This window comes from Bactrocera dorsalis, chromosome 4, assembly GCF_023373825.1.
Source record: "Bactrocera dorsalis isolate Fly_Bdor chromosome 4, ASM2337382v1, whole genome shotgun sequence".
In the NCBI taxonomy this organism is placed as follows: Eukaryota; Metazoa; Arthropoda; class Insecta; order Diptera; family Tephritidae; genus Bactrocera; species Bactrocera dorsalis.
The window spans coordinates 3,100,236-3,127,143 of record NC_064306.1 but is presented as its reverse complement, the minus strand read 5'-3'; the positions used below and the strand labels follow the sequence as shown (position 1 = coordinate 3,127,143).

Sequence of the window (26,908 nt, the reverse complement as noted above, 5' to 3'; positions counted from 1 at the left end):
GTGGCATAAATTAATTTTTTATTAATATTTTTTAATATATAAATTTTTTATTTTTTTTATGTTTTAGTGACTATTTTTCAAATTTATAAAATATTTAGCTTTTTGTAAAAAAAAAATCTGAAACGTTTTATAAATTATTGAAAACTTTATGTTACAAAAAAAAATGATGAAAAGTGGCATAAATTATTTTTTAATATTTTTTTAATATATTTTTTTTATAATATGTTTCATATTTCATATTTTATATTTTGTTATTTTGTTTTTATTTTTTCATTTTGTATAGTTTTTATTTATTCTAAATTTTTTTTATAATTTTCACTTTGCTGTCAATTGCGTTGCTGCCCAACAATATCTCATCTGTTTTACTCGCTAATTCCATTTAAACTTGACTCGCTTTGCTTTGTTGCGTTTAAACACAGCAAACGCCGACAGCAAAATTCACTTCAATATCCGTCTAAGCTGACAATAGAGTTATTTGAGCGGCGACAGTGATAACAATGATAGCAAGAACAACAAGAACAATAACCAGAAATTGCAATAAAGAGAGGAAAAAAGAATAGAAAGAAAAAGTAAACAAACACGCAGCACTATCCTGGCAAACTACAGCCGGAAGTGTCTACACAAGAAAAGAAGGGAGAGAGGAGGAAAGAGGCGGCGACAGTCCGACCGAGATGCTGCAGATTAAAAGCACACAACGCAACAAATCTAATAAAAGTCATAAACACACATAAGCGCAGCTGTTTGCCGACACAAACTGCTTGCCACAAATTGTCATTTGATATATGTATGTGCGCGTATGTATGTGAGTGTGTGACAATAAACCGCAGCAGGCGGCAGGCAGCAGCTGAAAGTATGTTTGTATGCGTTGTGACAGGTGTGGCATGCTTGTTGTCTCAACTTGCCAGCTTCAACGTCTATTCTTGGCTTTTCTTCGAATCGGAGCTTTGTGTATGTTTGCTGCCACAAATCTGTTTATATGGTTTAATTTCGGACATTGAGTAAACACATTCGTGCAATATTGCTATCTTATGTATTTTTTCTCACTCTTCTACTGCTCTTTCAATCTTTAACCCTTTTTTGTATTCTAACGTACGTTCAAGCAGCCATTTGGTATAGTTATGGCTCGATTCACGTTTGAGTTTCGAGTTATGTCATGCTCGCCTCAAATATTTTCTTATTTTATTTATTGAATTTCTCGAAAAATTTCTAAAAACAAAACTTGGTTATCACACTCTTTCTCTCTCTTACGCTACTTGCTTCTAGCTCGCTTCTCTTTCACTCCTAAATGACTAATTTTTGTTGTTGTTGTTGTGGTTTTTGCTGGTACTTATTGTCTTGTTTTCCCGTACTGCATATTTGATTTATTTGTTTGCCTCATTCATATCGGATTTATCATCAACGTATATTTGCCAATTGACCGTATGACTTGACAGTGTGTGAGAATCCTTCAATTTATGGTTCGTGTAGTTTCGTGAAGAATGTGAGTATCACATGCTGTATAAATGACCGCTTATTTGTGGCCCATACATATTCAATCTCATCAAAAAGAAATTGTGGAGTTTTTGTGTATACGTTGGGGAAAATAGAAGAGTAGGAAGAAAATTGGCACGAAAAACGAAACAAAACTTCCGTGTGATATTGGTCTATTTAAGAAATACTTTTGAGTAATTTGCAAAAATTATAATGTAATTGTGAGAGAAAATATTGTAAATATAAACATATTAATTAAGCAATAGAATATGGCAACCCTATCTATGAAATAAACTCTGCAATGAAGCTTCTACTAAGAAATTTTATATGTACCATTATTAAAATTTTGTCTCTTGCATTATCTTCAAAGATGTGCATAATTTTTTTTGCCCAAGATGGCAACCCTGGCAAAAAATGTAACCTTGACTGTGATTTTTTGAAGTTAAAAATATTTTTCATGTGGCAACTCTTAAGCTATATGATAAACCAGTAGATGTAAGCTTTATGAGAGAATAATATAATAAATATAATATTCAAGTCTCATTCTAAATTTAAAAATCATATAAAAACAGTCTGAGGTGCCCTATAGCCTTAAAGTTTAAACCCAGCTGTTTGTTTATGCAAATTGCTTTCCACATTAAAGCGCAATGGACAACGGTTGTTGTGGCTAGGCACCGGACACGCAGTAAATGTGAAAATTATGCAATATAATAAATAAACATAACGTCAGGCACATTGTTAAATACTTTCATGATTGCCTTTCATTACTGCATGTGACGACTTGAACATCACTCATACGCTCTGCAGCACCGGCCGGTCTTTATGCAAGTGCGTTTGTGTGTGTGTTGTGTGCGTGTATTTTACCACTCCATCCGCTTTGTTATTAAATCTGGAATTTTATGTAATAAATAGCAATAATCTCGTGGCAAGTGCTCATCAACACTCAACTGCACGCTTGCCGCGCAGCGTTCGGCCACTTGTGGCATGGCTTCGTACGCTGTGATAATAATTCCGCGGTAATTTATGTCGCTGTTTGGGTTTTTAATAAGTATTTTAAATGCAATAATTTGTATGCAAACGCATTTTTTGCTGCGTGCTTAAAACAAAGTCAGAATTATAGCAACAATAAGCGCGCGATTTCAATGCGCCGTGCGCTGTCGCTGTCGTTGGCAGCCAATAGCTCAAGCGGCATGCATAAAGAAGTAGTAAAAAGATTGAAAGCTCCATAATGAAATTAAAATAAAAGAACTGCTTTTGCTGGCATTTCAAGGGACCGGCAGCCGGGCCCCGCTGAATGGCGACAGTGAAGCGCGAATTGCGGCACGTTAACCGGCGTGGCTTGGCCAGTTCAGCGCGCGGTGTTGCAGCTGACAGCAGCGTTATGAACTGTCAATTATGGTCAATGTGCAGCAATTATGGCTCAATATTATGCAAGCGAATGCGCAGCGCACGCATTGTTTTGGCGGTGGGCGGTAGGCGGCGAAAGGCTGAGAGCGGGCTTCGTCCAAGGAAAGGATGTGGAAATATTAATTTCTTTTAAATTAGTGCATATTGCTATTGACGTGAATTAATTGAAAAAACGTGAAGTTTTAGTAGTAATAAAAAAAATTAAATATTTTTATATTAAATTTTTATAAAAAAAGTTTATCTACCTACATACAAATTTTGGTTTTTAAATTTTTATGAAAAATTAAATATTTTTAGTTTAAATTTTTTTCAGTTTTAAATTTTGTTTTTTCATTCTTAATAATATTTTAAATTAAAAATTTTTATTAAAAGAATTAATTTTGAAATATTTGTAAAACAATTTTTTTATATTTAATAAATTTAAATTTATTTTTATTAATTGTTATTTTTTTTATAGTTTTTTTGTGATTTTTAAACTTTTTTTTCTTTAATTTTAACTAATTTTTGTAATTTAATTCTTTTTTTAAGTGATGTGTTATTTTATTTAAATTTTATAAAAATATAAATCATAACAGTATTACTGGTTGTATTTGCGATACTACTTAATATATTTTTTTTTATAAGTCGAATGAGAAGTCCTTATGCAATTTCTTTTCGAGCGAAATAGTGCAGCATTGTTGAATTATTTTAATTACTATAAATATTGGGTAGTCTAAAAAGTCTTTTCGTATTTTGTCAATAGATGTCGTTGCAGTTGTACTTGTATGTTTTCAGTGTTACCATTGTGCCACATTGCGTCATACTATATAGTGTTGGAAAGATGAGATTCTAAGCTTCATTTAACCAAAAAAAGTAGAATTCGGGGAAGGTAAAAAAAAATTTCAGCTGTTCAAAAATGAGTGAAAATAATGAAAAAAGTCGCTATATTTGGAAATTTTTTTATAAAAAAAACAGATTTTTTTTATATTTTCTAGTATTTAATTTGTTTTTTATTAAACAACCACAATTTCATAGCTGCCTACATTAACCGCTCATATTTGTGCTCATTTAAGAAGTATCTTTATATGTTAGGCTTTCTAAGCAGACTTCCATTCCGCAAAGGACAAAAAGTCTTGATTACTTTTGCAGTAAAAAAAACTTAAATGGGGAAATGTTTATATAAGTGCAGCTTGCCAGAGCCTTGAGCGCATACATTTCAGTCACTTCATTTGCAAGACAACAGCAACAACCACATTATTAAATGACGTGTGCTTAATTTAGTTTTTGTGGCCTCTTCCCTCACAGCGCAGCAACACAGTTATCTCCGCACAGCCACTGTGGTCTAAAGTGCTTAGCATTTACATGCTATGCTGTGTGTGATGGAAATGTGAGTTAGTGTAAGTGGTCGGGAAAATAATAATTCATAAATGCAATTACACATGCATTTCCATAAGAGTTTTATGAGTTTTTATGCAAACAAAAAAGGGATGGAAATGCATATGCTGCGTTTGAAAGCCTGCAATGAGATAAAGAGCGCCTCTATGTTTCCATGGAGTTTTCTAACGCTGTGCTGGCGGTACATATGCAGACAAACACAATGCTGTAAGCTTATAATCCTTGCAACATAAATCTTACTAACACACATTTACTGTTATGTGTATTTTGTCTTCACGATTGCAATGTTACCTTCGTCAAGAATTTTTAATAAACACATTTTGTACTTAAACCACACAAGTGAGCTGCACTCAAGTGGCAGCGCGTGCGTGCGTGTGTCTGCTGCTCAAGTCGTAAACATGTGGGTAAAACCACTATACAGTTACTTGGCCGCTCATACATTAGTAACGGATATAAATAATGGCAGCAGCAAAATGCAGCAATGTTTGATGGAGAGTATGTAGTTACTTTTGAAAGTAGTTCCGTAACTAGTAAAATCAAGTGGTACTAGTCTGTAGCGTGTAGAATGGCGATAATAAGTGGTGTATGCAAAATGCGTTTTTGATTTCTGAAATCCATCAGTACTTACTTTATTAACCCAAATGGTACTAGTATGTAACTGTGAATAAGTGATATAGTAAAATATATAATAATGCTTATAACAATGCGGAAATGTAGATTTTTTATTAAAAAGCTGTGGTTACATTAGGTTGTAGTTCCATAACTAGTTCAATTTTAACCGCAAAAGTACTAATGCTTAATTTGGACCATTTGATGAATTATATCTACTGTTAAACTCAAAAAATTAAAAGGCGTATGTGGTTACATATGGAAGTAGTTACATAACTAGACAATTTTCGACACAAAGTGAACTAGTATGCATTTATGAAAATGTAGTTTTTTTTAACCTGTATAAAAATTAGTTGCTAAATAATTTGATTAAAAAAAATTTCTAGGACTAGTGTTATTTATGTCTCAAACGGTGCTAGCCTATTAACTTTGTTTTCAGTAAAGCTTTATTTATTGTTATTTTTTTTTGTTGCAGACTTTTCATCATTCAAAAAGCTGTCATCGTTTATGTCAGATATCTGTGATTTTTTAAGTGAGTACAAATTTTTAATTTTTAATAAATAATTTTTTTATTTGATTATTTAAATTTTTGTATTTTATTTTTTTTTTAATTTATTATTTTTAAATTTTTTTGTATTTTATATTTTTTATGCTTTTTATTTTTAATATTGAAATAATACGATTATCTTCATATTCCTTATGCAATTCTTTTTAGTATAAATATTTATTTTTGCTTCCTTACATTAACACCTTCCTTGCTCCTTATTATTGCAAATTCTTAGAAATTTTCGCCAAAAATATTATTTCCGATGATTTTTATAATACTTTGATGATTCTACTAATTTTTTTTATTAATCCGCTATTCACAGAAAAATGTTAGAACACTAAAAAAAATATCCGAAAAAATTTTATAATATTTTAAATAATATTTTTTTTTTTATTAGAATATTAAAATTAATTATGTGGATAGTGGTTATAATTCTAAAAATTCTGAAATTTTTTGTTTTTAATATTTTTGAAAATCAAAATTATTTTTTTGAAATTTTTTTTTAGTTTTTATTTTTTGAAAACTCGCAAATTGAAATTTTATGAACATCTTTGACTTTTTTATTTTGAAAATTTGGATTTTGAAACTTTTTGAATTTTGAAAACTTTTTTTTTGAATTTTTTTGAAAATTCGTAAATTTAGATGTTATGAAAATTTTTGAATTTTTAAGAATTTTTGATTTCACATTTTTAATTCTAAAGTTTTTTTTGAAAATTTTTAATATTTGTTGAATTTTTGATTTCGCAACTTTTTTTTTTTGAAAATTATTGATATAATTTTTTTAATTTTTTATTTCAAATCTTTTGCAAGTTTTAAATCGGTTATATTAGTTTTTAGCTCTTTCGTATTTTTTATTATAATAGACAATAAGAGCGAAATTTGCTACCTTGAACACAACGCATTTTCTGTCCACTGCTAATGCGTACATACTTAGTACATACTCACTCAATCGCAGTTGAGATCATGATTATATAACAGCATTTCGTTTAGCGCTTAACTTTTCATTTCCACTTACACAGTCAACTGTTGGCGCTTTTAATTTAAATAAATTTCTTAAGAAATGCAGATTTTGCGTTGTAGTGTGCTTTCTTTAGCATATCTTCAGGCGTTTAATACGCTAATGCCATTTAAAGTGATTGCAACGCTACAAAAACAACTGCATATAATATAATAATAATAATAATGACAGCAACACATAGATTGACAACAACAACTAATGCAAATGAAGCAACTACCACTTGGAGTTCGCCTTAATCAGCATTTACATGGACTCGAATTGAGTTCGAACGAGCAGTGGCATAGCAATAACAAAAACAGCTTGAAGAAAAGCTGCAAAGAAATGCTATAAAAATATGCCACTAAAAGAGTTGCAAAGCAAACACGCCAAGCAACAACTTTTCTGCCCTGCACAGCGTGTGGCGCTTCTTCGTGCGCCTGCTGTTAGCATACTTTCAGGCGTTTTGCGTACATACGCATGCACGGCAGTAGTTTGAATTGTTTAATTTGCAACACAGTTATGCCCTGCACTGGTAGCCTGATGATAATTGCTAGTGTAAGCAGTTGTTGTTGATATGTTTTTTTTTGTGAAATTTTGCTTGACTCTTCTTCTTGCAAGCCCGAAGAACTTCTGAGAAATTTGCATTTACGCCATTTCCTTTGCACGCGCTCCCCCTTGCACGCTTTCCCCTGTATCTGGCTTTTCAAGTGTTGCAATTAGCTGCAAAAATTTGCATCCCACACAGCGAGATCTAGGATAATTGCAAGATCGCAGAATGAGATGCAATGCAATACAGCGGTGGTACGGTGGCAACAGGCGAAAGAGTGCAGAGTAGAGCGCGCAGCAGGCAGAGATAGTTAAAATGCCAACAGCAGTTGCAGCAATTGTAACGGTACAACGGTGTTGTCGACCCACTCGAGCGTGCAACGTTCTTACAGTTGTTTAATGATGCATTGCCTTGAGCATGCATGCGGCGTTGGAAGAGGGGGAGGAGTAGCGTGAGGGGGGTGTTAGTTGAGAGGCGTGCATAATTCATTTTATTTGTAAATGATAAGTGAAATTTGAAATTTCCCCTTTCAGCAAGTGGAACACTGAACTCAGCGCCTGTTTTGCCCAACAACAAACTGTGCCGAGTGATGAAGTGGAATTTCGTGTAGCGCTTCCGAAATTTATGAAGCAGATACGATATTTCGCGCGCGCTAGAACTTGTCAAATGCACTAATGGCGCGGCGCTGAAGTGCCCCAGCCGCCCGGCAGCTGGCGTTACATGTAGGTCGCGCGGACCGTGTCGCGGGTGGAGGAAAAAAGAGAAATTAAAGAAATTTTAACGACAGAAATTTGCTGATTGCTGTTATGGCTGTCTTTAGCAAGAATTGTAGGCCGTTAACGTGGGGGGTAAACGTTTTGAAAACATATTTGGCTTTCCTGCTTTTCTTTGTTCAGCAAATTAATTACTTAGTGAAAGCGCAGTGGAAGGAAAAAGTAGAAAAAAGGTTTACAAATAAAAAATTGTATATTTACTGAGTGATTTTCTGCAAGAAATGATAAAAGGGAAGTTAAAAAAAATATGGAACGGGTGATTTTTGTGAATTTATATTGAAATTATGGTACAAAACGTAATAAATTAACGATAAATGCCATATACTTGTGATGTTAGTGCGATATTTGACTTTATGTTTATATTTGTCTAATCACATTAGTATAAAATCGATTATTATCGATACACTGAATTTAAATAAGATAGAGACCGATAGAAATAGAAAAATTGAAATTCATTATATTTTCTTATGATCTAGAAAACCAAATAGTTGATAAATTTCGATAAAATGAAATTATCGAAAACATATTTTAAAAATCGATCGCAGAAAATCACGAGATAGCAAAATTAAAACTCACTATATTTCTTTTTATGGTCTAGAAAAACAGGTAATCGATAAATTTCGATAAAATGAAATTATCGAAAACATATTTTAAAAATCGATCGCAGAAAATCACGAGATAGCAAAATTAAAACTCACTATATTTCTTTTTATGGTCTAGAAAAACAAGTAATCGATAAATTTCGATAAAATGAAATCAACAATAAATCGATAATATTTACATAATCGATAACTATGCATATGGTTAAGTTAAAATCTGAGATAAAATTTTTCAAAACAAAATTTTTGTTTTCCCCTGCGGTAACTTAAGTCGAAGAAACTTTACAACTCAAAAAGACTTCCACCTAAATTCAGCCCAAACTACGGCCACCGCCTGCAGCGTGAGGTATTACTAAAGTTTCTGCCACTAATTGACCATTATGGTTACAAATTCTAACAAATATCGCCCCTTCAACTTTAATTAAGCCACACTTTGCAACTACAGTTGCGTGCACCAAAAAATCACAACAGGAAAGTGAACCACAAATCTTCAAACAACTTCGTGAAGCACGAAAATTAACGGTATTTGCGTCACTTTATGAAAAATATAAATAAGAAACCCCTCACTAATAAAGTGCTAAAACTCCCGAACAACTTACTGTTAGTACTGTGTATATATACGTGTATGTGTGTGTGTGTGTGACGCAGAGCTCACTTCTGGCTGCTTGACTGACTGCCTCAGTGACCCCCTTCACTGCAACACTTGCGCTCAATTGCAGACGTTGGAGCTACCTACACGTGAACGAGTGCGTCTGCGTGCAGGTCGCAAGTTTATATGTGTGTGTAGGTGCGTGTGTTTGTGTCACTTGCAACTTGACCTGCACATTTCGCTCTAAAAAAGTAGTTACTAAGTTTCTGTTTCTCCTCAAGTGACTCCAGCGACATTAAGTTGGCACTATTCATAACTTGCCACACAGCTGGCTGCGTACGTATGTGTGCGTGTGTGTTTGTAGCCTTAAAACTTTTAAGTCGAGTTGTGTAGCACACACATGCAGGTGTACTTGGAAGTGTATTTATGCAAAAAGCACCAAAAAGGTATGTAAATTGCAATGCTTTAAGCAAATTCGGTCGACGCGACGTCGCAGCAGGTTATGCTGCTGCTGCATGCTATAGCTTACATAAATGATTTCAACCGAAAAATTTCCAATACTAATTTTTTTAAATCTACTACTAATTTTTTACTGCTAATTTTCTTTTACTGCTGCTACATACTTTAACTTAAACGATTTTAATAAAAAGAAATTTTGAATACTGTTACTGCCTAAAGCTAGTGACAAATACTGTTACTTTCTACTAATAAAAGGGGTTATTACTTGATTTTTCGATTATTACCTACTTTTTTGCCCAAAAACCCTGCCTATCTACTACTTTTTGTATTAGTAGTTTTAGCAGCTATAATCCCAAATGCTATAAACACGATATACTAGTGATGTTACTTTTACTGTTAGAAAGTATTACACTTAGCATATTTCTACTACTATTTTTACTACTACTATTAATTTTTTGATCAAATACTTTAGCTGTTGTAGATTTGAACTATAACCATCACAATTGCTGATGTGGCATTTCTTGTTGAAATATTACTACTAATACTTTTTTTTTTTTATTATGGTTTAAAATTGTTACAACCAAGTATTTTACTTGTATTTTTACTAATGATAAGACTATTGCTACTGTTAATATACTTTTAAGATATGAAATACAACATTTTACTAGCCATTTTTACTACCTACTATTTTTGCTACTACTATTTTACATTTCTTATAATTCTATTTATTTATTATTTATTGATGCGAAGCAATTAAATTTTTTTACTACAATAAATAAAGTTTAATAAAGTAAATTGAAAATTTGATATTTCATCTACTACTCTTTGTTGATATCAATATTGTGATATCATATTCCTAATATTAAAATGTTAAACTTTTTTTTTATTAATATCAAGGTTATAAAAGATGTTTAAAAAGTTAAATGAAAAATTTTGTTAATAAATTTTCTACTACTATTTTTCACTATTACTACCGCGTTGTAATATTTTTATTACAATTTTTTTTTTAATTTATTTCTGCTAATACTAAGCCTATCAGTACTGTTAATATTCATTTATTAATTAAAATGCAATAAAATACTACTAATTTTTTTACTACTATATTCCACTACCATTAAAACTACACTCCATTTTTATTCTAAGCAATGTCATTTATTAAAGACAACATTAAATACTTGGATATTAAAATCTACTACTATTTTACTACTACTATTTAAATACTACTATACCTATACTACCTGCAAACGCTTTTAAAACTTTTTTTACAACTTTAATCTTTTTAATATATTCACATAAACACACCTCAAACTTACTTATTTACATAATGCATGTAGGTACATATGTATGTGTGTGTGCCAGCGAAAGCATGTTTTCCCTTGCACTATTACCTACTTAGTTGATTATTTCTTCTAGTTTTTCTTCGACTGAACTTTTCCAATTTTTTCCATTTCGCACTTGTTTTTATTCTCTATACTTCGCAGTAAATACTAAAACAAATACAAAGTTCATTTTAGCGCCAACACGCACTAAGTATGTGTACTAACATACGAGTATGTATGTATATGTGTGTGCTGAGTCCCGTAGAGTCTTAACTTGGTCAAAAACACACTTCACACCATTTCTTGCACTCACCGCTCGCACTTGCAGTCACACTTTTAGGTATTTGCCTTTCGTGTTTGTTTGTTGTGATTTCACCTACTTGGGGCGACACTTTTTTATGCTCTTGCAACATGTTGCTGCAGAGTGTAATAGTTTTGTTCACCTAACGGTTGTATGTATCACCCAAAAATAGTTGAGTTAGGGTCGAGTAAGTGTAGCATACATATATGTATATATATATTTAATTGCATGGCTTCCTCTGTTTGACGTTTTTCACCTCAAGTTGTTTCCTGGCTTGGATTCTTGCAAGTTGCAGGAGTATAAAATGTTTGGTTGCACCCGTACTTAGCCCTACCTTACTTGTTCTTTGTTATTTGTACGTATGTAGTTGGCTTTGCACTTGAGCGAGCAAAGAATATATTTAAAGAAAGTAATACAAATTGAATTCTTGGTTGTATTTACTAATTTACCGAAACATATATTTAGGCGCGAAAAATGGGTTTTAAATTGTAGTATGTAGGTCGACGCATACTAAAAATGATGGTCATGGTATTGATATTAGAATAGGTACGAATACAAATGCAAAAAAAATCCTTAAAAGTCGATCGACGAAACCTCATCCAACCACCTAGGTCTTCCTACATCCTGCCCATTATCCTAAGTGATTGCTCTCAGCTTTGTGCTCTTTAAAACGATTCTAAGCCCCACAAATAGTTTCGTAGTAACATAATAAGCGCTACTGGGTGCACTAACACTTAATTAGAGGCTCTGCATTCAGAGTGTTCCGCTGGAGGTCTTACTTTTAATTGGAGACTGGCTGATACGTTGTTCCTGTAGGTTTCAAATCTAGGTCGGTAGAAAAGCAGAGCTCTCATAAAATATTCCTAGAAGCCTCGTAGGAAATAGTTTCTTGCTTAACTGGACATACCGTGGTCTTCAGACTTGTTTTAGGGAGAGATCTTGTTTTCAGGCAGCCTTGCTCCTAAAATATTTTCATCTGAATTCCGAACTGCATGAGGGAACTTTTGCCATCATCTCTTATAGAGGGCTGCTAATGTTCGTAGACTTAAAGGATATATGCATAGTGTTTGCTGATTATTGATTATTTCGCGCTATTTCCCCTGATCACGAACGTACCCCGCGTGGGATTCGCTTTTGAATGGCGTAATGAGACGTAAGCTCAACAACTTTTGCTTAACATGCTGGATGAGTCTAAACTGTAAACATACTACAGTAAATGCACATATCAGTAAGAGGATTGCATACTTGTAGCTGGTAGTGATAGAAGCACGAAAGCCTATAAATGTATGCACCACTGATTGCCAGCACCGTTGCTGATTGTTTAGGCCTAATGAAGTGCCCAGCTGCAGCTGTAACATACCTACATACGCATTGCATTAGGAGAGGCGCACATGCACTCTAATCTCCAGTGTCCATTATTGCGTATTGCTTATTGCGCAGCAAGCGTCGGTTCTTCACGCAGTCAATGCCCAGTTGAGCCGTCTAATGAAGCTCCCGCGGCTGAATGTTGCATTTCAAGCATTTGCGATAGCAATTTGAAGGTTGCAATGTTGCACGCATACAAATTGCAACACACTGCACTTAAAGGTTCACACATACCATATACACACACACTCGGACCATAGGCATGCGTACAAAGGCTTTGGCACTGGCTCCCGCGGGCTCCACACCAATTTAGCCGGCTTGGAAATATTTTTCGCTTGTGCAACCAGAAGCCTCGCTGAGGAAATTCCAAACGAGTGCAGCGGTGAGGGTGCAATAGCTGAAGTGGACACTCGACATGACGTAGGGATGAGTGCATGAGTGGCCGCGTAGACGAGTGGACGCGACGGGCCGTTCAAATGTTATCTGGCTGCAGCTACAGCTAGACTCGAAGGCGGCTGCATTGGACGGTTGATGGAAGTGACGGATGCAGAAGACGAAAAGATATGGCTGGTTGGACGTTTGGACAGCTGACGGCGCCGGGCTCTACCGGCCTGATTGAAGGCGGCTGTTTTGGTGGCTGCCAAAAATAGTAGTAACACACATGGATATATGGCTGACGGCGAGCTGATGAATGTTGACGCGCCCGTCATGAACATAGATTACACTAAACATGACAACGTTTTGCTGTAGTTGGAAAAGTTAAGCTATATGTTAGCCCCGCCTTCCTTTGATGTGCATGCTTTGTACATGTTAACGGAGATACTCGCTCCCAATTTCGGGTGCTTGACTTCAAGCACACTTGAAAACGTTAGAATTACATGTTCATACATGCTTTGAAGTGCCGTTATGATCAGCAAAGGGTGACAAATAACTCTTATTACGTCACAATGACATACTTGGGGATTTTGAAAAATTTGTGCATCCCGATAATTCGGTACTGCGATTTCGGGATCTCGATATTTTAAGCTTTATTTTATATATTTTCAGTTTTATTTATTTATTTCGCTGCAAAATATTAAAGATTTCATTTCTGCATCTCGAAATTTCGGGACTACGATTTCGGGATTTTGTGTTTTTCGTATTATAGTTATAATGAACATAACAGCGTCATTAGTCCCGTAAAACTACGGGTCCCGAAATATCGAAATCCCGAAAAAACGGGTTTCACAAAATGTTTCGCAGCCAGACAGACGGCCTAAGTCACAAACAATTACATGCAAGAGTTGAGATGTTTCGATATGCTTATGCTTTTGTGCTAATTGCGGCATCCTGTATTGCATGTTGCATGTCGCAATTAGTAATAACCTACATATGTATGTATGCGTATTAGCACAGCAGCTATTGTCTAATGAAGCTTACAAGTGGGGTCGCTTCTTCAAAGTGGCAGCATAAACAAAGCGTCGATGTTGGACTTCGGGGAAGCCATTCGCTTCTCAGCTTAACAGTTTCTATGTATGTGTGTGTGGGTTAGTTATGGCTTACTTGTTTTCAAACATTGGAGCCAAGCGACTTGTCGGCTCTCAACTTCACTCGACCTAGGCGGTATTCAATTGTTAAGCACCTGTTTGTGCCCCAAAATATCTTCACAACATTCCTTTGTTACCTTTGCATTGTCGATATTAGCGTGGAAGTGCCTTCGGAATGCTTGTTGCGCGGCAGCTTTAGTGGCATGGCATCTTGTAAATTGTTGTGCGAACACTTGCCTTGTGGTAGGCCTCTAGTTTAAGGCTTTAGTCGCTATCAAGCCATTGAAGGTCCTGCTGAGGGGTTAGTATGTCGAGCAAGCTTTAGCAATATTTGTCTGAAGCTTCCTTTGTTTGAGTAGCTCTTGACTATTGTATAATCAGATCGTCTTGGGATCATACAACAAACCCAGAAGTGACTGTTCCATGCACCATATTTAGCAATGGTTAAAGTCAAACAGTAGTAGCGACAGGCGGATTCTGTTCTGTGGGGCTTTTTGTTTTTAAAAATTGTGGTCAGGAAGCCTGTTGTGTATAGGAAGCGGTGTTAGAAGACAGCGGCAGTTTAAAGATGGATCCACATAGGCCGGAGTTGCTTTGGAATCTTTGGTTTAAAATCTGTCATTTGATATACTAATAAATTGTTTAAGATAGTTGGTGATAGCACTTGAGGTTCAAAGTGTTTCTTAGCTCCCAACCGATTTCGTCTCTGAAACGTTTAGTGGCTTAGAAAATATAGCCAGCGGTGGTGAAAATATAATGAGGTCTTAAACCATAATCCGTACACGATTTTGACGTTCTATATGATCTAAGGACAGCTTTATAAGTATAAAAGATTCACTGACTTTGGATTCATAGTTTGGTTGAACTACTTGTTTTTCAAAATTGCGGTCTGGAGTCTGATGTATATGGGAAGCAGTGTTTCAGAACAGCGGCACCATGGAGGTGGATTACTGTGTTGCATTAAGGTCTTTAGCGAATCTGTCTTGATACCTTAAAAATCCGTAGGAATTGAGAGTTTAAAACTCGACGTGATAGCTCTTCAGCATCAGTTTCGATGTTGGTCTCCTATAACGTTTTGTGTCTTAGAAAATATTGACAGCGATAGTGGAAATATAAATTCAGTAAATTCATAAAACTGAGCGTTAATACTTACAAAACTTACCCCGCTGGACCCTTTTATTTCAGGCCCTTCTTTGATCAAACTGGAAGGAAGCCTTGATAGCAAGAATTCAGTAGACTCATATGACCATACTGACCTCACATATGAAACTCACATCCGTCAAAGCCTATGTCTGTTCACTGAAAGCAAAACTCTCTTTAAATTAAGTATTTCCCCCTTCATTCATTCTACCAAGTACAGTTTCATGCTTGTATAAATGTTGAATATACAAGAACATAGTATTTATTTCTTTGACTTTTGCGTGCCCTCATTTACTAGCTCCTTAGCTATTTGCATAACTTCATAAGCGTATTCAAATTCCTGCCCATTAAAGTTAATTTTCTACCATAATTATCTGTTATCCAACACTGCTTGAACCGCAGCTCTACACTAACACCACTGCAAGCTTATTTATTCAATACATAAGTGCATTATATGTAGCCAACCGACTGCCAACAAACACAGTGTCCTTGTGGAATTTATGCAAGTCGATTATATAAATTTGAATGTCTTGAGTGTGTGTGTGTAGCTGTGTATAATTATATGCTTTAAAATATTCATGCAATTATTTACGCTATACTAATTACGAATGCATTTACCGTTACAGTGTATACCTGCTGCTTCGGCATAATGCAAACATTTATTAACATACTTTTAGGCGCATTACAAGCGTTTTCTTTGATTTTGATTAGTAAGCAAATATTTTTGCACTACCTCGCTTTTGGCTTAGATTACGAAAGTAATTACTTGAATTTTGTTGTTGTTGTTCATGCTTACAACAACAAGAAGCATGGTTGTATTTTAATCAATTAAAGCCGCTAGAAGCCGAGTGTTGAAAATTATGTTATTACCCATGCGTGTTTACAGTATTCGTCTCCTGATTTGCTGGTGTCTTAAAAATCAAATTGGTTCGAATTATTCCGAAGGCATTATACGAATATTCATGCCAAGATTGTAATACAAAAAGCCTTAAAATGGTTGAAAGTTCGAAAATTTGGCATTAGGCTTGTTGTTGTTGTTGAAATGGCACATAGCTCGCACAAGTGCACAAAACTTTCGAATCGAATCGCAAATAATTTGTTAAAAATGTAATTCGTGTATATCGGGATTCAGTACCGAAATTTCGGGATCCCGAATTCCTATACTTCAGAAATTGAACGGATCTCCAAAAACAACTTGCTAAAAATAAAACTTGACTGTATCGGGATCCCGAAATTTCGGTATCCCGAATTCGTATACTTCAGAAATTGAACGGACCACTAAAATAACTTGACAAAAATAAAAATAAAATTTTATTGCATTGGGATCACGTAAAGTAATACCGAGATTTCGGGATCAAAAATAAAATTCGGCTACATCGCGATTCCGTAAAGCAATAGCGAAATTTCGGTATCCCGAATTCTTATACTTGAACAATTGAATGGATCACTAAAAACAATTTGTTGAAAATAAGATGGGCTATATCGGGATCCCGAAAAGCCACATCAAAATTTCGGGATTCCGATTTCCCGTACTTCATTCTATTTAAAACAATTTGCTAAAAATAAAATTTGATTACATCAGGATCCCGTAAAGCAATCCCTAGATGTCGGGATCTCGAATCCAAAAAAATAGGAATTTAACGTATCACTACAAAAGTCTTGTAGCTAAAGCTCACTCATCTTGCTTGTTTCTTAAGCAAAATTATATTTGTATAATACTATGTACACTCATATACGTACAATACATACACATATACATGTTTGCTTTTGTAGCATTTATTTTGCTTCTGCCTCTGCCTACTTTGGCTTAAGTAAACTAATTCATTTCCATAAACTTTCTCACTTAAGTATTTACTGTAGTAATTATAACTGTCTGTGGGCATGTCAGCTGGCGGCTTGTTGCAGAACTGCCAAAACAAACAAACACACACATACACATATTAAATTCAATGGCGTGATAATTTTGTATTATCTCTCTATGCTGTTTATAACTGTAATTACATAAATATATTTATAAGCTTACATTTTCTACATGCATATATACATATATTTATACATATGTTTATGTATATGGGTGTGTGTGTGTTTCACTGACTTTCATCTTGCACAAATGCCTAGAAACAAATATGCACAAGCGTTCTGTGCATGTGTGTGTGTGCTTGAATGTCAGAACATTTAATTGACATTTGCCCCATTTACTGACATTTGCGAACGTGACATTTCACCGGTACGAACCGAGCACAATGCAGGTCGCCACAAAAACAACAATAACCATTTAGTTTCTAGAGAGTTATTAAAAAAACAAACGCTCCAATATAATGACGAAACAAAATTTCCAACAATAACCGCCCTCCGACGTTCCGCAGCGCTCACCGTGCAGCGCAACAAAGTAGCATTTTGGCACGGCGGGCGGTAAGGCCAACGTGCACTGCTAAGATGTGGCATAGCTGTAATGTGCAATTGCACTAAAATTGCTATATAATTTACAACAATTTGCACTTCCATTTATTAATGTGTTGAGTGGCGAGGCGAAGCGAGCCGAAGCGAGTCGGAGGGGGGGCACAGCGAAGCGCACAATAGATAAGCAGGTGGAAAAACCGTCGTGATGCAACGCTGTGCGGAGGTGAAGGCTATGGAAATGTCAGTTGAGCGACATAGAAGCTTTCTATTAATTGTTGTTGTGGTTGTTGTTATTGTTGCTGTCCAGTTGTAGTTCTGCTGAAAGCTATGACTTTTTGTTGAAATTTAAAATTCAATGTGGCTAATGGTTGGACCAAAGTTTTACTAACCGCAAATTTCCAGCGAAAAGTTCTTGACTGCACGCTGATTGAGGCTGCTGTCAATTCTCCATTACAGGATGGTTCTGAGAAATTGAAAATTTGCAAGTGAAACTGTCAAGATGGCAGTGCTAAGTTTTCACTTCGGAACATCCATCTACTGTATCGGAAAAAACTTAAAACTTTGATTGCCTTAATTGTGAACGAAAAGTGCGTGGGAACTAGTAAATCCTAAAAAATATTCGATTCGTATAACTCATCTTGGTTCATTCGAATGTTTTCGGTATCTAGAGACCTTTGAAGGAACTATTGCTAATTCCTTTGTTCTTGTTGTGGCGCCAGAAAAAATTTCGCAAATAATTTTGAGGTCAAGTTGACAGTCGGATAAAAATGAGAGCTGCTTCTGGTTGGGTGGAACCTACTGTTGTCTAAAGTGATCTCTGTCTTCTCTATCGACTGGTATTGTCCACGACCTGAAAGGTGTCATAGTAAGTGAAAGGACCGAGTTAGCAATCCCTAGGCAGATAAAACTCCGGGTCCGTTCCGATTACGTATACCCGACTGTCGTGGGAATGGAACGGTTCTTCGGTCTTCAAATTTGATTCACCATATCGAGTGGTATTGCCCGAGAGCAAAATGCTGTTATAGAAAATGGAAGAACTGAGTTCAGATACAAGCGTCGGAAGCCAAGCTTGGTTAACCGTGAGTGTAACTAATTTTTACAATCTTTTAAGAATTTCCAAACCCCATTTAAGGGTCTGACAATGTAGAGAGCCCATTTTATTGAGCCACTATAAAGTTTTACTAAATCCTGTATATTAAAGATTTCAAGGAGCTCTACAAAAATGGCTTCCACAGCTTCCTGACTAACTTACTTCTTCTACACTTTTCCAAAATATCTCGTTTTTTCATTCCATTCGCCGTTTTCGTCCACAAACCACTTTACCTACTACATCGTTCTCTCCTGTCTCCTTTTATCCATCGTCTGCTAGCTGTCGTTCCATAACCTCATTTTCAGTTGTAATCCTGACACATTTTCTTACTTTTCACCTACATATCGCGGTGTGCCGGCTGAGCCGTCAAGCTGCCGCTCCGCTAAAAGCACATTACCTGCATTTTTATTGAGGTGAATTGTGCACAAAAAAAGCAGAAGACCGCCTGAAGTGGGCTGTGCAAATGCATTACACTATAAAAAGGACATTATTTACATGGCCGCCCCGACCACCTTGTCGACCACGCCGACAGCGCTACGGCTTACCAACTAAATAGTGAAGCACAAGCGAGTGCAATGAACTCGTTGAGTGAATTTCATGGCGTGAATTTGGGGCAGTAAAGTGAATCGCTGTATTTTACACTGGTTGCCACATTAACGTGAAAATAAATGTGGGTGGCTTCATCTATATGTTCATACAGACTCATACTTGCAGCGGTTTCACTGCCACTCAACCCAGTCTGCCAAACAAACTCGCCAATATTTCCGTTCACATAGTCTTGCAACTTCATCCTTTCCCATCCTACCCACTTTTACTATCCTCTTCTTGCGCTTTTCCACCACTTTCAAACCTGCGCAACTGTTTGCTGGGCTTTGACCTCAAGTGCAATTTCGGTAAATGGCCTTAAAACCCCACACAGACATAAACACTTCTCTCCCAATCTCGGCACCCACTAAAAGAAGACTGCGATAAAAGTGAAATAATAAACTATCATGCAAAATAGTTGTAGCGACTTTCGGCAGTTAGTAAATCACACAAAATATATTGTGTGAGAGTTGAGCGCCCATAAAAAGTCGCACCTAAAAGTATGCTTTAAAATCCAAACCTGAATAGTGTCAGAAAGGTATGTGTTGTGTATGAAATTGTGCGTGTGGAAACTTGGTATCCTCGCTTCAGTCAATTTCGCAATAATTTTTACACATTGACTTACCGCATTCAAATGTAAATTTCAATAAATTTTACATTAATGTTGCCTACATTTCCGCGCCACTTTCTGACAATTGCCTATGAGCTAAAATTCCTTATAATGCCGCTTGGCATGCATTACAGCGCCATTATAATTCGTGTTATTTGTAAAAAAACAATTATTTTGTTTCAATTTGCTCTGGCTTAAATTAGCAAGCTTCAATGGCTCGTATTTTAAATGCTGCCTACATTTAGGCGCATACAAATTTCATTTATTTAATGGCGTATTGGTGAAATTGTGCGCTTCGGCATTAACAGTTATCAATAATATTTCATTGCACATTAATTTGCTAATGGAAATTTGAAATTTATAGGCAATTTGAAATATTTGTGCAACCCTGCGCAATTTCTAACTGCCATTAAAATTTCAAATACATTTTATTTTAGCCGACGGCATAGCAATGCTTGGGAAGGCTTTTATTGCGGTGTTTAATGCTTGTTTGGAAAGGTCCATTGGTCGTGTTAAAAATTACGAATTACAAATTATTGATGGTATGTGCCACAATTATACATTTTAATAACTGGCAGCATTATTAAACATTTTTGTTCATATATTGAAACAACAAGAGAGAATTTGCATTTGATGGTGCAAAATTTAACTGAAAATGCCGAAAAGCATAATAATATTTGGTAGTCGAAAAAGTCTTTTCGTATTTTGGCAATAGATGTTTGTCTCCAATGCTAATAATCACATTGTGTCATACCATATATGACCAGGACCCTCATATAAGCAGCCATGACATCGCTAAGGAACTTAAGTTCAAAGCTGGCTACAAAAAGAAGCTCGATGTTTGGGTATCACATGAAATGTCTGTGAAAAATTTAATAGACCGAATTAACATCTGCGATTCTTTGCTGAAACGAAATGACATTGTTGAAGGGAATGGTAACAGAAGACGAAAAGTGGATCAAATACGACAATATCCAATACAATGTGCGAAAAAGATCATGGTACAAGCGTGGTGAAGCTCAATAAATGGTCGCAAAGCCAGTATTGACGCCTCGAAAGGTTATGCTGAGTGTTTTGTGGGATTGGAAAGAAATCCTTCACTATGAGCTGCTCCAGTCTAATAGAATGATTGATTCTACATTTTACTGTCATCAACTGATGAGATGAGATTGAAGCAAGCAATCGCAACAAAACGGCCAGAACTGATCAACAGAAAGAGCTTCGTCTTCCATCAGAACAACGCTGGATCACACACATCTTTGATGGATCGGCAATAACTAGAGAGCTTGGCTGGGAAGTTTTGATGCATCCATCAAATAGCCCTAATTTTGCACCATCGGCGCACCATTTATTACGGGGAATGCAGACCACCCTTAATGGAGTAAAATTGGCTTCAAGAGAAGCTTGTAGAAATTACTTGTCGCAGTTTTTCGCAGAGAAACCAGAAAAGTTTTAGACTGATGAAATATTGTCCCTAGCGGAAAAATGGCAAAAAGTGGTCGACCAAAATGGTACATATTTGGTTCATTAAAGTTCATTCAATATAAAAAATAAGTTAAAAGTTTGAAGGGATACGAAAAGATTTTTTCGACTACCCAATATTTTTAAATTTTTTTTGTTACTTTTTTTAGTATTTTTTGATTAATTTTTTTTCGTTAATTTTTTTTTGTTAATTTTTTTTTTTTATTTTATATTTTAAATTTTTTATTTTAACAGTCTTTTGAATAAATTTTAGTCGAATTAAATTTTGTATATAATTTTCGTTCATGGTTTTAAATTTTCTCGTTGCCCACTTCAATTTAAAAGCTTTTTTTCTACATATGTATGTATAAGCAATATATGTGTGTACTCAACGGATTGCGGTTTCGTTATATGACTGTAATTTATTGCACTTGCAACAATTATTTTACTGCATTTTTTCACCTCACAAATTGCAACAATTAATGCCCACTTTAAAAGCAAATACAAATATTTATATAATGCTCCATATAATTAATGGCGCCACTCAAAATGTCACTTGCTGACAATTAGTTGAAAGCCAGCGTTGCATTTGCACAAATTAGACCAAATTTAATCCATTGACCTAAAGTGTGCATATATGTATGTGTGTGTGTTTTCTAATTCGTTGTATTTGGTATGTGGCATCCATATCTTTTAAAAGCTTAAGCTAATGATTATTTATGGGTTAAACTGTTCGATGCTATTGTGGAAATTATACTAATATTTGCCTTTACTTATGTATATTTACAAATACTATAAGTTGTAGTGTTGGTTTTCTCCTCCTTCTCTCCGCTCTTGAAATTTATTTATATTTATTTGTACTTAAATTTTTAAAGCTTCAGTACTTTTCTTAGGAATATTCCTTCGTTTTTGTCCTTGCTACCTCTTTTCCGTCAGCTCTCCCTCTCTTTGAAGTCAGCTGAAGATCACATATGCACGTATATTTAGGAGAATATCTGCACTCTAAATGTAAGTTTCGGATATCTAAATGTTTGTTTTGGGTATTGGTAACTGAGTGTGGTTTTAAAGTTTCTACGTTTCGGTTGATTTCTTGATCAAATGATTGAAGTTGCATGGCAGAAGACATTGCAAAAACGCGATTCCTGATTCAACTTGAAGTTTTGAAGTATTTCAAAGGGTGAAAATAATACAAAACCTTCTCCTTTTTATATTGAGACAGCGTCTGCTTTGGACGTCCCTTGAAGGAGTGCCAGTTCCCTGAGGAAAAGTGAAATCAAATGGACGGCGACGATCCAAAGCTTCTGTTTTTACTTCGAATGATGTGTTTAGTGAAGATTATTTATTGTTTTGAAGGTGACCTCGCTTAAAATTTAGATAGTTGTTGCAGTCCAACCAAATAAGTTCTAATATGCCGACGTGCACTACAGAAATTTGTCTACCTAAATGTTTATTGGGCTACTGCATGGAAGTTAAAGACTTCGCTTGAAAAACAGAGACAGAACAGGAAACAGATCTAAAGAGATCCTCCAAGACAGTTGAGTATTGGGCCGGAACGAACCGGATTTTTTGCCGATTATGGTCCTGTGATTTGACTAGGCTTAGTTAAAGTTCTATGTAGTAACTCGAAGGATGGTAGATGAGCAAAAGACTTCAACTGAGTTGATATTAATATTCTTCTATACCCTTAATACCCTCTTTCAAGCTGCTTTAACTTCCTTCTCCATAGTTCCCATTGAAAAAAAAAACAACTCTCCATGTCCCTGGTAGTTTCCTCACTTCAATCCACACAATAATATGCGCCCACACGTTGCCCCTCGGCGAGTCGAGTAGACATTCTTGGTCACTGTCAGCGATTCCATTAAATTAAACCAACAGCCATGAACAGTTAGCTAAGCACAAGAGCCGAGTCTAAAAGCAGTCAACACACATTTGGTTGGAATTTTGCAGGCGTTGCACGTTTCGTTGCACCTACATAGAGACGCATGTTGTGGTTGCAACAAATCTGATCTATGGCGTATTTGACAATGAAACTGATCCAGCTTGGGGCTGTTGGTGTGTGTAAGTGGGTGGTGTGTGTATGTATTCGTTGTGGGCGCAACAAGAGTGACAGAGATGGAGTGAGGTAGTGTAAATAATAATAAAATGAACTAAAGACTAACAACAAGCAAAAGCAGTGAATGGGAAAAATAGAGAAAATAAACAAAACCAGAACAACAAAAACAAAAAACCACAACTAAACGCAATTGCATAAATAACTAAGCAGACAACGGAAAGGATAACTAAACCTGCATTAGGGTCACAGGCGCACAGTAAATATATGTGCATATGTTTGTATGAATGTATGTGAAAATACCCAAGTGTGCGTGTGTGATGCACTTTGCTTTTCTAACGGTATATGTAGGTGTATAATAAAGCAAGCTATAATATGCAGAAGCTGTGGTTTGAGCAAAAATTTCGCAACTAGTTAATTAGAAACTAGTTCAGAACCGAACTAGCTGTGAACTAGATTATAGTAAACTACTTAAAAATCACATTATAGTAAAATTACATTGAATTTAAGAAAAAAGTTAGCGAACTAGTGCTTTTAAAACCAGTTGACTGACTAGTTCCCAGGTAAAAAGTTATGTTAAGTTGATTAAAAGTTAAAAAATGTATTTTTGATTAGAAAGGCAGTACAAACTTAAAAAAATTGTCTGCTTTAAAAATTTTGACTGGTTTCTTGTGAATTTTGGTTCGTAACGGTTTAGTTTGACTAATTTCGATTGAGTACTAAAGGATTGGTTGGCAATTTTGTGTATTTAATTATTATTTAAATATTTTTTCCAAATAATTCAAAAAACTAAAAAAAATTTAATTATAAAATAAAAAAAAATCAAAAATTAATTCCTTATTAAAAATTTAAAAACTTCTGCTGTAATTTTTATAAAATTTTCAAATTATTTTTGAAAGAAAATTAAAAATTATTTTTTTTAACAAAAAACATAAAACATAAAGAAAAAAGAAAAATTCTTTTGCAAAATTCTGTTGTTTTCAAATATTGGAAATTTTTCAAAATTTGGAAAATTGTATTGAAAATAGTTTTAAATTTTCATGAATGTGTTAAATCCATCCTTTTTTGACCTAACTAACTAGTCCCAAAGAAACTAGTTTCCAACAATTATCTTGCAAAATATTTTTCAAAACATTCTATTGATTGAAATTCATTTATTTTCGATTAACTGCTAACTAGTGCCAAAAAGCTGTTTGGAGCAATTATCCTTCAGTATTTTTTTTAATAATAAAATATTTTTTTGTGTAATATAAATTCAAAATATTAAATTGGCTCGTTAAAAATTAGTTCAGCAACATTTTTAAAGTAATTTTTGAACTATCATCAATTGGACTCAAACTCATTACCCTGTGACTAGTTATTGTCTACACCAAAAAAATATAACGCATATGTGGCTTATATCAAAATAATTTTATAATAGCCCTAACCTCACCATTTCTCTATCTATAACAATTTATCCTTGCATCCCTTAGGATTTCCTGCTGGGTACAATGACTTCCACCTAATCTCCCTTCGCTCTGCAGAGACTCTAACTGCTATAAAACGTGTCTAGCTGCTGCTGCCACCCACACTAGCAGGCATTAGCCTGAGCATATAAGCAACAACAAGCTGCTACATAATATGTGGCAGCTGTATTTCATACACATAGATATTTATCTACTTTTATGCGCCATTTTGTTTTTGTTTATGTTTTCACCCGCTTGAGTGTTTGTGGGCGCATGTGTGTGTTTTTGTGTTGAGCGGAGTGCCTGCATCAGCTGGTAAAATGATTGTGTACCACCGACCTGCTTGCATATGCCCTTCACGTCAGTGTTGCAAGTCAAGCGGCAAGCGGCAAGTGGCAACAATTCGTGGCACGTCGAGACGAGACTAACAACTTTATAAAAGCACCAGCGGGCGGCCATTGTTATTGCCATGATTGTGCGCTGTTATTATTGTTGTAGTAGTTGTTGTTGTTGTTGGATTTTCATACGCTCTGCGTGCCGGCAGCGCAGCGGGTGCCACAATTTGGCATTATCATTGCGTTGCAGTTGATGCGATTGTTGTTTTTATTATATAATATATACTGTTGCTGTGGCTGCCATGGCAGCAATTGTTGTTTACTCGCTCGCACTTCGCCGCACCCACACACGCAAACACATATGCATTCCACATGCATTGTTTGTGCGCTTTTTTCGCTCTTGTTTGTGTTTTTATTTAGTTGTTGCCCCGCACTTTCCCAGCGCTTTGGTTGTTGCAGTCGCTAGTTGTTGTTGTTGTTGCGGTTGCACATTGTTGGCAACAATGCATTTTGGCGTAATTTAATTTAGTAACAACATTCATCATACAAATAATGAGATATGCTCACTGTGCACTTGTATGTGTGTGTGTGCTGCGTGTGTAATTTACACGCTTGTGTGCGTGCGCTTTGTGGCCATGGCTGGCGTTAATCGCACTGACACTGACAGCTCAGTGCATCAAATTAAATTGAAAGGAGTGTCGGCACTGCGAGTTGGAATTGAAAAATTCACAAATTATGCTGGAGGCGATAAAAAAGCGATAAAGGAAAAACGCGTTTAAAGTTTAATTGAAAATAAATAAAAAGGGAAAACTGTGTTGGCTGAAGGCGATAAGCGCATTAAAAACTTTAAATTGACCGCAGCGTGTTCATAAAATATTTGAGCACTAAATTGTTCAAATTGAATTATGAAATGCGAGATGAGTTAGAGAAAGTTTAAAATTTTAATTAACTAAGTAAAAAAAAGCTGATAAACAGTTGAAGTTTTGTAGAATTTCTTGAGGTGATTTGATTTTTATTTTTCTAAAAAAATTTGAAGAAAAATCATAAAATGTAAGTGTAATTCCAAAGATATTATAAAAATAAATTTTTTTTATAATTTTTTTTCATTTTTTTTTTTACAAAATAAGAAATCAAATAACCTTCTGGTATTATATTTTTTCTAATTTTTTCGCTTTTTATTTTTAATTTTCGATTTTTAATTTTTAATTTTAAATTTTTTTTCAGTTCTTAAATAATATAGTTTTTGGATTTTTACTTCAATTTTCTAATGAATTTTTTCAATTATTTGGATAAATTTTTCCAAACAACTTTTTTCTACTTTTTTTTTAATTTTTGGAATTGTTATTATTTTTTATTAATTTTTTTTATTTTAGAAATTTATGATATTTTTTAATCTAATTAATTTTTTTGTTTTTAATTTAATTTATGAATTTTTTATAATTTGTTAAATTCAGTAAGTGTTTACAATTGTTTTTTTTATAGTAATTTTTTTAATCTTAGCAATTTTTTTCCATTTTTTATTTACCCTTTAATTTTCTGAATTTTTAGACAAATTTCGAAATTGTCCAGTTTACGAATTATAATTTTTTTAATTTTTTTCAAAATTTAAAAAATTTATTTTTTCAAATTTTCAAATTATTATAGAGAAATTTCGAAATTTTAAAATTTATTTCATTTTAATATTTTTTTTAAATTGATGTTGATTTTTTTTTAATTATTTCAGATTTTAGTTTTATATATTTTTAATCAAAAAGAATATTTTTTTATATGCATTATTGCTTACTGCTTTTATTCACTTTTTACGCCGAAAGTACTTCAGCAAAGGGCGTTTGACAACTTTATCGAATAGCTCTTAAAATCCATAAAACCGGCTCACTCACTGCCGCCGGTCATTCCAGCTGTACGGTTCT

General features: G+C 34.7%; 1 protein-coding gene and 1 long non-coding RNA gene across 6 annotated transcripts in view; one reads left to right on the top strand and one right to left on the bottom strand.

Moving 5' to 3' along the window:
- Window positions 1–26,908, bottom strand: part of LOC105231954 (serine-rich adhesin for platelets) — a 106,080-nt gene that overhangs the window by 45,894 nt on the left and 33,278 nt on the right. The gene's annotated exons all lie outside the window — the stretch shown is intronic.
- The window catches only part of LOC115066554 (uncharacterized), a 75,612-nt gene continuing 52,625 nt past the window's right edge, over window positions 3,922–26,908 (top strand). Inside the window, exon 1 of one of the 2 annotated variants that reach the window (XR_003846120.2) lies at window positions 3,922–5,392. This is a non-coding gene — a long non-coding RNA (uncharacterized LOC115066554). The remainder of the gene's footprint in view (window positions 5,393–26,908) is intronic. The other variant, XR_003846121.2, reaches the window with a different exon arrangement.